The sequence below is a fragment of the Nanorana parkeri genome, unplaced genomic scaffold, assembly GCF_000935625.1.
Source record: "Nanorana parkeri isolate BGI_ZX_2015 unplaced genomic scaffold, ASM93562v1 scaffold630, whole genome shotgun sequence".
Classification (NCBI taxonomy): domain Eukaryota; kingdom Metazoa; phylum Chordata; class Amphibia; order Anura; family Dicroglossidae; genus Nanorana; species Nanorana parkeri.
This window is the reverse complement of record NW_017306898.1, coordinates 861691-867690: the sequence shown is the minus strand read 5'-3', so window position 1 is coordinate 867690 and position 6000 is coordinate 861691. Positions and strand designations below refer to the sequence as shown.

Sequence of the window (6000 nt, the reverse complement as noted above, 5' to 3'; positions counted from 1 at the left end):
CGGGATGAGGGGAGGTTACAAGAGAGGAGAGAAAAGCACATACAGTCAGAGCAGGGCATCACTACAGTATTGGGTTGGGGAATGGTACTGTAGGTCATGTTTTCTACATGGAGGGAACACCTCATATTCTGCACTGATTCTGATGATGGTGACATAAGTACAATCTGATGAGAGGCAACATTTTAAGAGTTATATTTACCCAAAACTGATACTGCATTATTGGGCGAGTGCTGACTTGGTAAGTCACCAGTAGGTGACTAAACTCACCCAGGTCAACCTAAAACTGTCCTGGTCGGACTTTGCCTTTTGTGCCAAGCAGACCAAACCATCTTAAAGTGTTTTTCTTAATTTTGTGGGTGATTCCAGGAGTAACACACTTCCTGCCCTAGGGTGAAAAAGCTTACTGTATCTATGGAGGAGCAATGTTTCATTTGTACACTAGTAAATGAAGTGAGTTAGGCCTACAGACCCCCAATGCATAACCTGCAACAACACAGGTTGCCCAAGCCTGTGGATGTTTGCTTCAGATTGAATCAATGAATAACTCCATTTCCATTTGGGGATTCCCTAAATATGACTCAAAGCTTTAAAATTCCAAAATGTTTCAGTATAATACCCCTACGACCAACCCACTCTACGCATGTGTGTGTGTGTAAAGCTTTTTATTCACATACTGACCCTAGTCCAGACCTTTACAAAGCAAAGGAAAAACTGTCATGCAATGTGCAGCGGGGTTTATAATATACTTTTGTTAGATTTGTGATGAGAAGACAAGTCAAAGCTTTGTACATGAAACATGCCCCTGGCTGAGTCTGGACCGCCTCACGCAAAGGATTCTGGGATAGGGTTGCCACTTTCTTTAGGATTCAAGCGGTGTACAGTGAGCCAAGAGCAGCAGAGGACGTTCTTTGTGCTTCTGTTTGGTGATAAATGATCTTCTTTTTGTTAAGCCCTTTACATGAAGGGACACTCCATCACCATCACATATTTTTTTTACTACTGCTTTGATTTCTTTACACCCAGGAAAGAAACTGCTGCAACAAGCAGCCCAAATTATTATTATAATCAGTCACCACAGCTTCTCTCTATTTTTTAGTTTGATGCTGCCAGTGATGTAGGGATAGGAGTCACATGTGACTCCTATCCCTACATATGTGACTGAGCCTCGGTTTCAGGAGGTCCTGAGTCAGCTACACCCACCCAATTATACGTCTCTACAAAATCTACAAGAACAATTGTGGCAGGGTGGTTGGCACAGAGGGCAGTGACATCACATGACTAAGCATGGGGTGCACATAAATGCTGGAATTTGCTCAGCAGCCCATATGTCTGTAGCTACACCACAGAGGTGACGTGACCAAGTGCCTATGACCAAGTGCCCAGGCCTTCAGCCACGTGGCCAGCATTGGAAGCAGCAGCTTTTATTTCCTGACAAAGTATTTCAGCATTTTCATAACTTTTTTTTTTTTTAAATGCCCTGAATGCTAATAGCAACTGGATAAATTCCAGCATTAACATTCACTTATGCATTTATATAATAGTAGGCAAGCTTCTATACAATGTTCTTCTTCTAGGAAAGCATTTCTCATATTCAAACAATTTCCTCTATCTGATGGAACCATATTCCTCAAGATCTCCTATTCTAAACTGCTAACATAAATGAAAGGCACATTGATCAATGGCCTCAACACTCTCACAGACCTGCTTCAGGGAACGTGGTCTTGTGATAAATACAGCTTTCAGCTTAAGTGTTTCAGCTGTAGATTCAGCAGTGGCTGCTATAGACCGTCTGTGCTATAGAGCAGTTCAGCAGAGGCTGCTATAGAGCGTCCGTGTTACTCATTTCTGTACCTTTTGTCAGTACAGAATCATTTTACCAACCTAAAAACTGCAGGTAACCAAAAAGAAAATTCAATTATTTTAAATGCTTATTTGTACATTTGTCCCTTCCATGAACAATTTTTATTCATAATGTCCCTCTGAACTTGCTAGCACATCTGACCTAGTACAGTTCCCTCTCTCTTAGGACATCTTAGCCCACTCCTCTACTGGGAGTGCCTAGTTAATCTGTGCTTGCCCAGCTCATCTGTCCTTCCCCTATATAATCTTTTTATGTGGCAGCTGGAGGAGGAACAAACGGGAATACAACAGTGTGGCACTTAAGCAGCAGTTGAGTCTGCAACGGGGCTGCCGATTTCTTATCCAAGTTGGTGGTGCCCAGCAGCAGACTTCGGGCTTATGAATGTCTGCACAAGGTGACTTTTATAGGCAAATAATGCGCCTATAATCTTATGGGAAAATTGTTGTTGGAAAATTCATGTTTGGTCTCAGGAAACTGATGAGGACAAGAATATGCCTAGAGAATAACTTGCCTGGAAACTGCATGCAGCTCAGCTGTGCCAACATTTCATTGTTTGCACTTGCTTCAAGTCAGTGACTATATAGTGAACAAAGAAGAAGAAAGATATCCCTGGAGCCTACACTTTAATAACAGGTCAGCAGGGATAGTTCTCTGTCCTTGTGGGTTCCTGTTAATAAATACTATATAAATTGGTAGTACCTGCAAAAGTGAAACAGCTTTGCATTATATTCAGAAAGGGCATTAAATGAGCATCTGCAACATTTCATGTGGCAACCCTATACCAGATCAACTTCACACCATTCCTAGACTTACACCACCACTGCAGAGGCTGGCAGTTTAAAGCGGCATGTAAGATATCCAGGCTCATGTGGTTAAATAAGCAATGGTATTAATGTGTTGAAAGAAAAAAGAAGTCAGTATTTATTGTCTAACCTTCGCTGAGAAATGGATATTCTGGAAACTGATTGGTTGCTGTGGGCAATACAGACACTTTTTCTTTATTCAGTCTGCATTTCACGATAACGAGAGAGCTGCAGGCTCAGCAGTGGATGTTCCACAAACACTGAAGATACTAACACCTCTAGAACCTATACACTATTCTCATCAGAGTACAGTACCTGTAGGTGTATCACGTCTGTCAAACTGGGGCCGTTTGTCAGCAAAAGCATCACCTTCTGATGTCACAATTAAAAGAAGGAGGGATACATAAAAACAGTGAACAAAAGCCAAGCCATGCAATAATGCAACAATGCAATATAAACAGCCACTTTCACAGAGTGGTCTTCAGAGCAGAGGCGCAAGGTCAGGTTTTGAATAAATGGAGATTATTCTGTACAGTTCAAACGCCAATGCACTGTTACCAATCAGACAGTAGGCAAATAGGATATATCTGATTGGTTGGTGCATTTTGTCAACAGACCTGGACAAGAGTGGAATTGCTGCCCATAACAGCCTATCAGATTCCAAAATTAAAGCTAGACACCACAAACCCCCCCGCCCCCCCCCAAAAAAAAAAAAAAACAAAAGATTTTTGTACTCGCCATATAATCCTTTTCTTGTAGTCCCATTAGGGACACAGGAAGTGTTGAACCATTGGTTTTACAGCCTACAGAGAATTGGACGATTGCGAACGTAAAAAACCTGTAGGCCAGCCAAGGATATAACTTTCTCAACTACCAGCATGCTTCATTTATGTATTAAATCTGTACCGAGAGCATGATCATAAACACTGAGTGCTGGGAACTGTGTCCCTCAAACTCAAAGAAAAGGGTTTTACACCAAGTACAAAAATTCTACTTTATTTTTCTTCCATTGAGGGGCAGTGAGTCAAACTTTCAGGACATTCAAAAGCAGTGCAACAGCAAACAAATGTTAACAGGCCCAACGTAAGCAACAGAAACGCAAAGAGCCACCTGAAGGACTTTACGCCTTAAGCTGGTATCATATGATGCAGGTCCACCTGGGAGAACGAGTAAAAGACAAGGTGGCAATCTTACAAATTTGGAAAACAATTTCTTTATGATGAAAAACCCAAGAGACCCAAAAGATCTATTAGAATTAGCCTAAACAGGAACGGGGCAACCTAATCCTTGAGACCATAAGCTTGAACGATAGTCTGTCTGAGCCACCTGGAGATGGTAGAACAAGAATCCAGGGCACCAACTTGGGGTCTATCCAAAATGGCCAAAAGGAAGTCAGTCTTTCTGAAAGAAGCAATGGCTGAGAGATAGGCTCGCACAGACCGAACTACATCCAGACAACGGAAGGAAATTTCCTTTTGATTAACTAGAGCTAAACAAAAAGGGACAATGTCCTTGTTAAGGTGAAAAGTAGAGACTACCTTAGGCAAGAATAAAATACTGGGCCTCAACATCACCTTGTCCCTATGAAAAAATAAAAATCAGGAAGAAAATTCAGAATCTAAATGTGTGTCCAAAAGGCTAACAGTCCCCCCCCCCCCCCTCTGGAAAGTGGTGGTGCACCATCATGCCAAGGAAAACTTCTGAGGATTTAGCAAAGTGCTGAACTTTGTGTGTGAATAGGGAGCCAAGCTTATGGGGGGTCTTGAAGTTGAAGTACACTTCTTGACAGTCAAAGAGAAAGACATCTTTGCAGTCTGCTCCTTGATATTCCTTAGTTCTTACCACCAGTAAAATCCTTGCCGATATTATCTAGGACTGCTCCAAAGAGGTTCCTCAAAAAGAATGAGCTTACAAGATAGCTCTGTAGTCCAGCACTTGAGCCAAAAAGGCCATATGCATATACACTGAAAGAAAAATCATGTGAGAAAGAAGTTGAGAGGCCTCTAGCATTCCATCACAACTAAAATTCAATGTCACTGCTATCTGCTCCACAAGCAGAGAGTCAACAGCAGTGGTGGCAGATCCCTTTTAGGGGTTTTGCCCAGTCAGACAAATCAAAATCTCAACCAGTGCAAAGCAAAAGGTGGGACCCACCAACCAGAATCGGTTCTGGAGTGGGCCTTCAACTGCTTGGGTTGGGAGCCTATGGTATTGGGTTCCTAAAAGCAGGTGCATCCTCCACCAAGACAGGATGCCTTGTTATGGTAAAGTATAGGCAGATCACAGAGGGAATGGAACATTTTTCAACAAAACCAACACCAAATGGATACGAGGCCAGCAAGTGCTTGGGGGGAGCACACACCCTAACAGGGCACTTCCAATTGAAACAGTTGTGTAAGCGGGTGCAAAGAGAGTGATTTCCTGTTTTAAGGGCCTTATACAACCCAAGGCTGGAAACAGCACTTGGAGCAGTAGGATGATCCTTTAGTTTCAGAGTGATTTGCACCTCATCAAAAAGAGCTGAAAAAAAGGTCTCTATTAACTTAATAGTAATACCAGTGGGTCTGAGTGGGTCCTCAGGGGTAAGCTCATCCAGCAAGGATTGAGCAATTCAGAATCAAAGCATCTATGGCCGATGGCTCAGAAGCTGCTAGGCTGGAGGCAAATCAGATACAGAATCTATTAAAGAGGGATCTTGCATATAGCATCAAAGTCAGTCAGCAAATAACTGGGTAATTTGCATTGAGTCCCGATTGTCCAGTAGAGGTAGAGGACTACATAACGCCAGACTGCAGGTGTCAGCACCATCAAGGGTGTGCTGCAAGCGGCCTCTGACCAGTTAGTAGTAAGTGAGATGGGGGGCACCAGGTGCAACAGAACTTGTTGAGGGCTGATCAGAGAGGGAAACACCAGCAGCGATGTAGCAAATAGTCTTGATTAAATAAATAAACTCACAACAGCTTAGCTGAAGAAAAGGTGTTCATCCCCCTAGTACACAAACCTGAGGCATGCTGGTAGTGGGAAGGGTTATACCTTGGGCTGGTCTACAGTTTTTATTTGCCAGTGTCCAATCCTCCTGTAGGCAGCAGGATAGCAAAGGTTTAAGACTTACTGTGTCCTTCAACTGACCAGAAAGAAATGTGTTTTACAAAAATAACCCTCTCTCCCCTCAACTCCTACTGAAAACTAGGGCCTGGGGAGGGGGGGCTGTTTCTCCAAGGGGATGTTCCAGTGAGGGAAGGGGGATGGTGTCTGCCCAACCTGGAATTAAGCTTAAAAGATGGAACCTGATTGGTCACAATTTCTCCACTTTTGCCTTTTTTTAACAATCTCCAG

General features: G+C 42.9%; 1 protein-coding gene across 1 annotated transcript in view; it reads right to left on the bottom strand.

Moving 5' to 3' along the window:
- The window catches only part of SGIP1 (SH3 domain GRB2 like endophilin interacting protein 1), a 115698-nt gene that overhangs the window by 28751 nt on the left and 80947 nt on the right, over positions 1–6000 (bottom strand). The gene's annotated exons all lie outside the window — the stretch shown is intronic.